Source organism: Panthera leo, chromosome D1 (genome assembly GCF_018350215.1).
Source record: "Panthera leo isolate Ple1 chromosome D1, P.leo_Ple1_pat1.1, whole genome shotgun sequence".
NCBI lineage: Eukaryota > Metazoa > Chordata > Mammalia > Carnivora > Felidae > Panthera > Panthera leo.
Genome location: NC_056688.1, coordinates 23818316 through 23830676, shown reverse-complemented (window position 1 = coordinate 23830676; position 12361 = coordinate 23818316). Strand labels below are relative to the sequence as shown.

Here is a 12361-nt window from a genome sequence, read left to right as displayed (position 1 = left end):
CCTCTTCTCGAGCACACATAGTCCACCTCCTCCAGGAAGCCCTGAGATGGGTCTTTTCAAAGCCCGGATGCTCCTGGGAGTGGAAGATGGAACTGTATGCCACGTCCAGTGGAGTCAAAACACTATAAAGAAAAAGATGTCTGGTGATAGACTCAGGACTGAGTTAGGTTTGTTGCTCTGAGTTCAGATAGACAATTTAGGGTGATTTTAATGACTCCGAAATGTTTTATCTTTTACAACCCCTGGAACTGCTGCTCTGCAACCTTAACAAATTGCTGGCTTTCCGTTCCTCGCTCCCTGTCATCTTCAGTTAATACAGGGTCCATTAGGAGTTGAGAAACTTATTATTGCAATAAAAAAATATATCCTATCCATATCACAGACCATATATCTGAATCTTGCATAACACCCTCCCAGGGATTAATCCATATTTTAACCAAGTGTTTTATAATGGCGGTGCTTCGGCCCCATGCACAACTATTTCCACGAATGCTGAGACAGTAATAGCCAAAGGTCGTCTCTGAGGTCTGGATACTGCCTTTTCTGGGTTTATGGAGAACAAAGATCATTTCCCCTTCCCCTGGCGGCTTCCCAGGAGACTCCTCGCCTACTGAAAGAGTGGAAAGCACCACAGAGTCGGCTGCTGTTGTGACCCCGGTCAGCACAGCCCGTTTCCAGTTATAAATTACCCATAGCGGTGTTGGGGGGGGGGGTTGTGTACCTGAATTTAGAGCATCCCTCTCATGGTCAGAGCCACACTGGTGAGTTGGTGCTTAGCAAGTGCTGAAGAAGCAGGCTTTGGCTTCATTCTGTGGGTACCTCTTGGGTGCACTCGCCAGGCATTTCTACAATACAAAGAAAGAGTCCTTGCTCTCTTGCCTTGAGGAAGTGTCAGGTGAGTGAAGGGTCAGGTTAGTGAAGAAGTCCACGGTCAATCCCATGGCCATCATCCGGTGATGGAAGGAGTCCTAGACTGGAACCTAGGTGGTTCCATGACTTCCATTAACTCCTTCCTCTCCAAATTCACCCCTGCCCTGTCTTACCCTACTCTACCCTACTGTAGAGGCTAATTTATTCTCAGCCTTCAAGTCTCAGTGGGTGTGCTGTTTCTGGAAGGATGCCTCTGCATTACTCCTCAGCCTCTTGAGAATACAGATTAGGTCTTCCATCCTTCAAGGTCACAGTGGCCTATGTCTTCATAGCTCTCATCTAGATGTTGATTATATGTATTTACATGACTCTTTGTTCAACATTCATTTCCCCACACAGATTACAGGCCCCCTAAAAGCAGATACTATTCTATTTAATCTGTTGCAAAATCCCCAGTGTCTGGTAGGTAGGAGGCACTTAAATATTTATTGAATGAGGTTGCCTGGGTGGCACAGTGGACTGAGTGTCTGACTCTTGATTTCAGCTCAGGTCATGATCTCACAACTCGTGAGATCGAGCCCCGTGTCAGGCTCTGCACTGACAGTGCTGAGCCTGCTTAAGATTTTTCTCTCTCCCTCTCTCTTTCTGCCCCTCCCCTGCTCACATGCACATGATCTCTCTCTCTCTCTCTTTCTCTCTCTCAAAATAAATACATAAACAAATGAATAAATAAATAAATATTTGTTGAATGAATGAGTGATTTTGAACAAATTAGCTCTTGTAGCCTTGGTTTTGTTAATAACAGTCGTAATATATTTCTATAATGCTTATCTTATACCATGCCTGTTCTGAGTATTCTATATAATAATTATAATTAATCTTCATAAGAATTACGTGGGAGGGTCCCTATTATTGCCCCCATATTAGACATGAGAAAGCTGAGGCAGAGTGGGTAAGTGACTTGGGTAAGTGACCTACCCAAAGTCATACAGCTCGTAAGGGAGGGGGCCCAGGTTTGAGTCAAGGCAGTCTGACTCCAGAGCCCCTGCTTTGGCTCGATGAAATGATCGCAAAGATCTCTTTAGTTTTTGGTGTTTAGGAACTTAGAAGGCACCAGTTGGAATGTTCACCTAGATTCGATTATTTAATCACTGTTTCTCAAATGTCCGTTCTCTGTCTGGGAGCCAGAGATGCCATCGTAAACAAAACAAAGATCCCTGCCTTGGTGAAACTTACATTCTGAGGCGGGGGAAGCAGGAGACTAAACAAAGTAAGTAACAGATGTGAAAGGTTGCACCATAAGTGCTCTGGAGTCAGGGAGGAGGCTTGGAGGGTCTTGGGCGTGGTGGTGTAATTTCACATGAGGCGGTCACCTTTCTGTTGGGAAGGTGACATGTAAGTAAAGGTCTGAAGGCAGTGAGCGAAGCAAGCAGGGCATGCAGACGCTTGGGGGCAAAGCATCCCAGGCAGAGAGGTGAGCAGTGCAAAGGCCCTCAGGAAGGATGGGACTGGGTGTGGCAAAGAAACTGCAGAAAACGAGCAAGAGGGAAGGTGGGAAGAGATGAGAGAGAAGGGTAGCAGAAACCAGATCTTGCTGGCTTTGTGTTTGTCTCTGTCACTTCATTCTCATTTTCCGTTTATACGTTGGGTTCATCATTCTGTTACGTGAAAGACCCATTCATCTTGCAGCTCCAGAGTTCAGTTCTGAACTGTCCCGTCCCATAGCTGGTCCCCAGAACACTTTTTGAACAAATGTTACATGTGCTACAAGAGCTCCAATCTCACACTTAAACAAAAAAAAAAAAAATGTTTTGCTGGCTGAAGTTCTCTCTTGCTTTTCAACCTGTCCTTCCAGCAAAATACCTAGCCTGGTGACTGCAAGATGTCTTTTTCTTATATTTCACGACGTTACATGCCATTGGAAATTCCCTTCCATTTCAATTACCTCTCTGTTGCAGCCAACACAAAGTGCTGGGAGAACTGTGGTGTTCTTTGGTGAAAAGACTCATAACCATATTTGACATAGATGATGATTTGATAGAATGCCGACCTCCCCCCCCCCCCTCACCCCAGGGGATAACACGGTGTTCAGGGCATCTTCGGCAGACGTGGGAAGCATGGGGAGCTCAGGCTTATTTCCCATGTCTGGTCAATGCAGGGTCTGGGAAAGAGTTCAAGGGACACTTGTAGCTGGAAGAGAGGTGGTTTTACATTTTGACCAAGTCGAAATTGAAACGTAGCAATAGTAATAGTGATGCCATATCCTGATTGATTCAGTGATCGATTGTGTGCCAGGCACCATGTGGACTGATAAGCATGAGACAGGTGCCCACGTTTGAAAAAAACAAGGGAACTGAAGATACCTTCGTAGATTTTCTGCCTCTTCTCTTTGGGTGTCCAAATGATGAGCCTTTCTTTATGCTTTTCCCCTGTCAAATAGAATAACTCAGAAGCAGAAAATCTGGGCTTCAGCCAAACCACTGACTCCCTTCCATGGAACTCAGAAAGGCAGAGCAATCCACAGTGAGGCAGACATGACAGAAGGAAGCCAAATGCAGCCTCATACGTGGGGCTACACCGGAGAGCTTTGGGGTCTGCTTTGTCTTGTAATATGTGCAACGCGCATCTTTTTCTTAATACTCTGCCTGATTATTAGTGATAATATTCCCCCCAGTGCTAAAAACTGTGAAAGGAAATGAGATCTGAAGAAAATACCCTGACTCCTGGGGCAGGAGAATCCCCATCCACTTACCGGCTGGAAGGAGATCTAAGTCAAGGCTACGAGGAAATCATTATTCAGGTCCTTGCCATCACATATGGTCTGCAACTTGTCTCTTTGGGAGTAATCTTGCTGTTAATACTTCCTTTGCCTGGGCCTCAGTTTCCCTCTACTGAAAAAACACTAAGGATCCCAGTTCTTTCCCAGTGCCTCCTAATCTTTTCACGCTGCTCTTTGATGAAATTAACACCACCAACAGCAATGCGTGGCAGGGTAACTTTGATTTCGGAGACTGGGCGTCACATCTTTGAACCTCCTGCCTCTTGAATGGTCAGCAGGCAGAAAGAGGGCCAGTCAAACAGTCTTCAAAGGAGACAGTATGCCGAGAAAGAGGGAGCGGGGTCTGCAATATGAGAATAGGGGAGGAGCAGGGCAGGGCTGGAGCCCACAGCCGTGTAAGCGAATCCTGGGGCTCGGCACACCTCCCAGCCTTGAAGTCGGCCTGGCATTTGGTTCTGCAAAGCATCCAGTTTAGCAGATAAAATGATTTTTGACCTAGAGACCAGAACTGACAACTGTGTACGAGCCCCAAACAGAGTCCCTCTGCCTGTTAGCCTGTTTCTCCTCCACACTTAACTCCGCTGCACCCGGAATCTTGCACTGGCGGGTGTGCCCAAGGGACTCCCTGGAACCCTCTGGGGACTCACGTTCCCACTGTAACCACTCGCCGGCACGCTCCTTAGCCACCGAGCCTGGACTGACAGCCTGCAGACAGGGCTCTGTGTTGTCAGGTGGAGGAGGTGGGTGATAACTCCACTTTATGTACGTCTCTGAGGTTTTGTTGTGGGTTCACAGCCAGACAGGTTAGACAGTGGGGACACGCCTTTCAACACGCTGAATCGCATGCCAATCCAGCATGTGCAATGAGACTTTAAATGTGCTTGCAGATCACAAGTGGGACAGGTCCGATAAGGCCTCAAAAGAAAGACCCTCTCTCCCTACCGTCTGACCCCTGAGCAGTGAACAATAAACGCCACACATTGTCTCCTAGGCTTAGAATCCCAGTGAAAAAGAGAATTAATGGAAGCAACTAGCTAATGTGTGGCCCTCACCCGAGTTGATGAATGGAGGCTGTTTAAGGGCTTTTTACCCCGTGGTACCATTTTGAAAATGAGAAAACAAGGCAGTTGAAAGAGGTTTTGCATTTGCCTCACGGGAATCCCATACACCTGGTTCAAATGCTCAGCCAGCAGCCCTCATAGCCTAATACCGTAAGCTTAGCTAATGCTGCCCTTTTGGCCAAACCAGGGAATGATCCAGACTCCCACAGACTGTTTTTCCCCTGAAGCATTGCCACAAATACCCATTGAAGGCAGGTTAATACGTTACCTACTGTTTCTTTATCATAACATCATCCTCATCATCTATAGCCAATCATTTATTATATATTATAGCTATACTTGGAACTGCCCTGGATGCCTTCAAAGAACATTCCACAGTTTCTGTTCTCTGGGGTCTTAATGTCTCAGAAGAATAGCATTGATGCTTACAGATGCAGAGAGAATGTTACAAATATTGAGTGAACATGGAATAAAAATAGATAAGACAAGATTAAATATATACATTATGCATACCTCCTCCCTTTACCCCTTTTCCCCCCAAGTATTAAGTAGTGGCAGGAGACAGATTTTCTTGGTCCAAGTAGGAATAGTCTTTTTTTTGAGAGAGAGAGAGAAAGAGAGAGAGAGAGAGAGAGAGTGTGTGTGTGTGTGTGTGAGGGCGGGGGGGAGGCATAGAAGGAGAGAGAGAGAATCTTAAGCAGCCTCCACACCCAACATAGGCTCAGTGCAGGGACTTGATCTCATGGCCAAGAGATCATGACCTGAGCTGAAATCAAGAGTTAGACGCTCAACCGACTGAGCCACCCCGGTGCCCCGAGAGAAATAGTCTTAAAAAAGATATTTCTAAAAAAAAAAAAAAAAAAAAAAAAGATATTTCTTTCCCTGCTGTCAAAAATATATATTTAAAATCATCAGTAGAAAACGATCAGCAGCTGAGCTGAGAAGTGTGGCTATGAAATCCTAAGGAAATGTTATTAAGAATGACCTCTTATTCATAAAAAATTTTGTGACCGGAAGTCTACTATGTTGGTGTTGCTTCAAACCTCATCTCTTTTATCAGCTGTAATATTCCTACGAGTAATCAGTCTGATCAGAGTTGGAAATGCAGTAAATATCAAGGCACAATTTACCCCACAACAGCAAAATATCAAATAATCACAAGTGTGGGGGCCTTTGGCCATAAAAATGCAGACGTTTACCTTGAATGTTCATTTAAACTACCTAGATTTTGTGCCAAATGAAGCTTGAAATGTATCATGTGAAGTACAATGTCCAACTGATAAAAAATAGTCCTGGAAGCTTTGCCTTTGTATTACAAAGGGGTTTCAAAAGGGATGGCCCTCTTAAAGCCAGGCAATTTGCTTTATGCTATCTTCATAAAATCATAGCAAAAGACTTTCAGGGTCTTATAATCCAGCCTCCTTATAATGTTGAAAACCCCTGCTTGAGCATTACCTCTAGGGCAGGCTTGAAATATGCTGCCTACCCAGAGCAGGTCTGTCTTGGGGTCACCTTGGGAAGGATTGGTTCTGGTCCAAGGCGAACCAAGGGATTGTGCTCATGGTTGGTGCCTAAAGCTAACGCAAGCCTACCCAGCAAGGTGCCCAAATAACCCAGTCTCCCCAGGGGAGGTGGCAATACAGCTTGTGATACACTGAATTTTCTTTCTTTTAGGACCATCTTCTGTTTCCAGCCAGTGGCAGCTACTGTTTTGTTGACCTATTAAGGTGACTCCGGAAAGTGTTGGTGGTCCAATGTATCTCATTTTCTTAATTGCCAGCCTCCTGCAGGTACAACCTTCTGAACATGTCATAAATCCAGTAGACTGAATGACTCCAGGAGCTCAGCAAAAAAGGCTACAGTTTTTTTGTTTCCACTGAGACCGGGGTTGTGAGTAGTAATAAACTCAGCAGTCAAGGTCAGAAATGTGATAATAGGGGGAAATGAGAAGAGCGACAGAAAAGAAAGCAAGGCCAGAAAGATGCTCAACTCTCCTTGCTTTGCTGAGTTTTCAAATTCATTAGCAACCTCGACTATTCAGTTCTTCAATTTTAATCTCTAATTAAACACTGCCACAGACTGTATCTGCGGAGGGTGGAATTTAAGTGGCCTCTTCTTAATAATTGTGCAACTATGATCCTTGTATTGTTAACCCCCCAAAAGAAAGAAAAACAAGTCTATTAAAAAAAGACAGGAAGGAAGGGAAAACATGAGTGTGTAAACCTCATACCAAATGGTAATTGTAGAGGGATGTTATTTTCCTTCTTTTTAAAAAAAATTTTTTTAATGTTTTTATTTATGTTTTTTGAAGGGGAAAGAGAGACAGAGCATGAGCGGGGGAGGAGCAGAGATAGAGGGAAGCACAAAATTCGAAGCAGGCTCCAGGCTCCAAGCCATCAGCACAGAACCCAATGCAGGGCTCGAACCCACAAACCGTGAGATCATGACCTGAGCCGAAGCCGGATGCTCAACCCACTGAGCCACCTAGGTGCCCCTATTTTCTTTCTAAATATAGCAAAAATGACTACAAGGCTTCCAGCATTTTTCTATAATAATTTCTTAAATCAAAAGCATATTTGCAGATAAGAAAGTGCTTTACCACAGCTATTCTTTTTCGAGTAATTAGACAAGCAAGAAGCCAACAGGCAGGAGTACAATATGGTGCTGGGTGAATGATGGTACTATTTTTTGCTTATTTCACAAGGTCAAAGAATCCTGTAAGCTTCTTTACAAGATTATTATTATTCAAGTGAAGGAATCGAGTAAATATAGCAAAGATGTTGGATGGTAGCATTTTGGTAACCAGATTTCTGTTTATTTAAAGAAAAGAGAGAGGGAAGTCACATCCACATATCCTCCAAAAGAAATGTGATTAAAACATAGGTTGGAGGAAAACAGAATGCCAGACTGCATCTTTTCCGTGATTGGAACTAGATTTTTCCGTACAGAATATTGGAAGGAAACTGCGTCCTAGCGCTTGCCCAGCTTTCTGTCCACTTTCTGACACGCTATATTATCTCCAGTTTTCCCATTCATCTGCCCCAACAGATTGTGGATTCGTAAGGAATCACAGGAATCTTCTGTAGCCACAGGAATCGGCACTTAGCCTGACCACACAGCTGGTACCAAACAAATGTTTGTTTAAAGAATTTGCCACGTCAGGGTGGTAGAGTTATGAGTACATTCTTCTGAATTCCCTTTTATAAACTCATTTCACGGGAAATACACACTTTAAAGTGATGAGCAAATCTGCATGATGTAAATGCTGTGTGTGTGTGCGTACATATTTCAAATAGAATATTCAATGCAAAGAATCAAACTAAGAGTAAGCCGTAAGTTTTTAACAAGGGGAAGGAACCCCAATGAAGACACAAAAGTATGTTCCATCCACCCAGGAACTGAGTCTTCTTGTCACTTATCTAGACCCCTCTACACAGTGGGTGTTTCCTTGCTAGTGTCACCCACAACACCTTTAGGTGGACCAGTTGGTTGCCCAACAGAACCCAAAGCCCTCTGCATGTTCCATGATGGTCACACCATCAGAGCAAGGCTCTGTGGGTGTCTCTGTCGGAAGAGTGACACCCAGGATCCAGGATGTGCTTTGTAGGCCCCAGCGTGCTGGGCACTGGGGGGTGTTATTCCTTGTGCTGTGGAAGAAAAGAATGGGGCCACAGAGCCTCCGCTCCACTGCTCATGAGACATTTCATGCTGTGGTGGGGGTGTCCCAGCTGGGGTCACTTTAGCTGTGAACTCTAGGATGGCCTCAGTGCCAGGCAGACTCATTGGTTGTTTCTTTGTTTCAAGAAGGACAACACGTTATTGAACGAGTTTATACTGGGCACCCTCCAGATGCATGTATTTGACTGAGACTGTCAAGTGACAAAAGGACCTTTTCAATCTCTACCCTCCAGAAGTCTACAGTTATGTAGGGGCAATGAATTGAAATTACAGATCCACGTTTGGGGACTAGTCTTCCTGTTTTCAGCATCATATATGGTGGCTTCAGACACTCAAGTTGGGACTTACATAGGGAGGGCTATGGTTCAGATGATTGGATGGGATATCGAGGGCTTTTAGCCCCATTAAGAGGTTCCCTGCAAGGTCGTGATTGTCCCAAGCCATCCTCCATTCTTTGTCTGGTCGCTATTGTGTTTCATCGCTAATTGAATTGTCCCTGGGCTCCTTCTGACTCTTCACTTTGGCTTCCCAAGAGAATGGGGCTGCATTTGCTGAGACAGGGCAGATTTTCCAGCCTAGCAACTCTCTCCTCTTCAAGAAGCCCCTCCTCCCCAAGGGAAGGGGGATAACTTCTTGCTGCAAGGGTGACAACAGGTCCTTTGTCAGCTCTTCCCACAGAACAGAAAAATGATGAAAGAGGAACACTAGTAAGAATCTGTAACCTGAAGCAGGTCCCGTGTCCTGGCTCTGGTTCCTGGTTCCATATTTTGGTCTTTGCCATTGAGTTCCACGTTGAGTCTCCTCCAGCTTCCTCTCCCGTCCTCTTCCTCTCCCAACCTGCCTTCTTTCCCTGTAGCTTCCAAGAAAAAGCAATTACTCGACTTAACTTGTAACTGTTTTGAAAGCGTCTTTAAATAAGTGCAGTGCATTCCCTCCAACAGAATACTCTGAGAGAGCTCAGCAGCCCTGAAGATATACAATCAATACTTTGCCTGAACCATTGATACCCTTGCCCATCACTTAAATATCATTACAGGAAAGATTTCAACAAGATCACGGCACATTATACTTTAAAGTTTGACTTTAAAGGATGCCTGGGCTTTGCTGAAAGGCATTAGTAATGGAATTCTTTATCTCTGAGCTTAATTTATTCTAAGGAGAATAGGGCCATTATCTTAAATCTATTTTTTTTTTCCAACAGAGAAAACAGGCCTCAGAAGTCCAGCACTTATAAAGAAATCATTGTTTAATTACTTTTCTGTTTAACTCTTTGCAGAAAGAAGGGAATGTGAGCACGTTATTAGAAGACGAATGTGTAGTCCTGGGTTGTCATCAGTAGACTTGTGATGTCTTTTTTTGTCATTTCTGTTCGCATGCATCTCTGCATTTTGCACATCTGAGAACCCTACAGGCAAGACGTTTGGGTAGTTCTGAACCCCAACTGAATCCGCCTCCTCCTTCATCATTGGTGGTGGAGGGATCTTTGGTTTAAGAATGCAGGGATGGGTAACCAAAGGAGTAATGTCCTGGTATTAAGCTACTTGCTACGCACTAGGCACATGAGAACTGTGTGTTTGCACACATGGGAACAGACACGCTTGCGTTTAGCGCCTTGAGTCTGGCAGTGTGTCTCCACCGTGCAAAACAGCTGGTTTGAGGAGCAGAGAAAATGAGGCTGTTCCTTTCACAGAGCACCAACCACCAATCAATCAATACGACTCTTCGTAGCTTCCCTCCACCGGCAAATCTGCATAACTGAAGAGTGGTGATAGCTTTGTGGAAGGAGGTTTGTGTTCTGGAAGAGTCTCTGAGAAGCTGTCATGTATCTACAGCTTCTTCCAGGGCCTCTGCTTGCTCACTTTTTCTGGTGTAACATGTAGAACGCAGCCCCTGGGTCTCCATGGCACGTCTTGGGCCAGGTTTGAGGATCACCTGTGAGCTAAAGGATGTATCCAAATGTTGTAGAACAGGAACTGATACTTCACTAGCCCTAGGCTTAATCAGTGTCCCAACTCAGCCTTTTGCTTGTGGCACCTTTCCCTACAGCTGCTTCTAGAACCTCAGCCCTGGGAATCTTCTCATTGGGCATGCCAGTTGGTAAGAATGGCATGGCTTTCCCAAGGTTGGGGTGATCCATCTTTGAGGAAGTTCTGTCTTGCACTGCGTTTTTGCAAATTGGTTAGATGGGAGAGAGAAAAGTAGACACCGTGATATTTCCAGGAACGGGAAGTTTATCAGTGTTCCACAACTGACTTTTTAGCTTCTTCCTTTCCTTTCTCATGATTTAGTGCCACTTTTTTTTTTCTACTGCTATTATCAGAGATTTTTTTGTTTAGTGGTTACTGGGTCACATTTTCACAAGTGCAAATAACTGATGACCTCTATCTACTTGGCTGTCTTCGTGTCTATAAGGAGTGACAGGCTATAAAGAATTCAGACAGGGTCCTGTTTTGATCAGCATTTCCAGGTGATCATTATAGCCAAGTCACAAAGTCAATGCACTTCCCAAATTAGAGCCGTATATATAGGAAATCTCCTTTTTACAAGAGTGTAGTGCATCTCTTGGATTTGTTTCCATTCTGGGAGGTCAGTTAGTTTGTAATGGTCTCTAATTGACCTTCTACCTTCCGTTAGCCTTTACTACCTGATAGTCACAGGGAGCTCAAGAAAGGGAGAGATTTTCCACCTGCTTTTGAATCCCCTCATTTTATGGCATCGTTACTGATATATGTAAGATAAGTAGATGCAGAGAACAGTTGAAAGAGGGAGCCTGGATTGTAACCATCAGAATCACCATTTATGTTGGTATTTACTTTGTGTTCTAAGTTATGTGCTATTTTAAAAATTGAATGTAAGCTGCAAAGACCTGGGGTTAATCATAGTTCTCAGCTTATGGTGTATTCTCACCCACCTAAGAAGAACTCTCTGGTCTAGATTTTTCTACCTTTACCCGTGGTCCTCTTGCCTATATCCCTTCCTCTTCCCGTAGGTAACTTTTCTATGTTTGACATATGTGTATGAATACATGTAAATATACGACTGTCTGCGAAATATGTAGCATTTTCTGTGTGAATGATTTTTCATGTTTATTTATTTTGAGAGAAAGAGAGGGAGAGAGAGAGAGAGAGAGAACGAGCACTGGAGGGTCAGAGAGGGAGGAAGAAAGAGAGTCCAAAGCAGGCTGTGCAATCAGCACAGAGCCCAACGTGGGGCTGATCTCATGAACTGTGGCATCATGATCTGAGCTGACATCAAGTCCGACGCTTAACCAACTGAGTCACCCAGGCGCCCCGTGAATGATTCTAACTTATCTAAATGACACTGCACTACGTATATAATTCTGTTTCTTCTTCCACCCGACTCTGCTTTTAAGAACCATTCGTATGTGTAGATATTTACCCGGTTATTGTTTCTAATTGACGTATTCCCGAAGTTTCCCTTATCCGTTCCCCTTTGATGGATCTCTAGGTTGCTTCTAGTTCCGTTCCCCATCCCGTGAACCTCTTTGAGAATTCTGGCATTCGTACCACCGGATGAGATTTCTTCGGATACCAGATTTCATTAAGTAGTGCCTGGTGTATTTTTAGATAATTGAAGTATTTTATTAAATATTATTTTAAATATTATTATTATTAATAGTATTATATTATTAACATTATATTATTAATAAATAATATATGGTTATATTATTATTTTAAATAAATACTATTTTAAATAATAAGATTTTTAAATAATTTGCATCCTCCCCCTTAGTTCGCGGGGGTCCCGATTTCCCCGCATGCTCCCTGGCCCTCAGTATCCCCAACTTGTCTTATTCTTGCTTACCTCATTGGTACGAAGCAGCATCTGGCTGTTACTTTCTTTTTCCTCGTTACGACTCAACTATAACCTGGGAATGCCCGACATAAAATGCTCGGCCTCGTAAGGCAACTCTTCGGGCTTCTCAACCTCAGGCCTCATGACGACAGCACGG

At 44.0% G+C, this 12361-nt stretch overlaps 1 protein-coding gene and 1 long non-coding RNA gene across 3 annotated transcripts in view; both read left to right on the top strand.

The window, feature by feature from the left end:
- LOC122200680 overlaps positions 1-6995 on the top strand; it is a 34206-nt gene extending 27211 nt beyond the window's left edge. Inside the window, exon 3 of the long non-coding RNA XR_006193893.1 lies at positions 6385-6995. This is a non-coding gene — a long non-coding RNA (uncharacterized LOC122200680). The remainder of the gene's footprint in view (positions 1-6384) is intronic.
- Positions 1-12361, top strand: part of KIRREL3 (kirre like nephrin family adhesion molecule 3) — a 547667-nt gene that overhangs the window by 86242 nt on the left and 449064 nt on the right. The gene's annotated exons all lie outside the window — the stretch shown is intronic.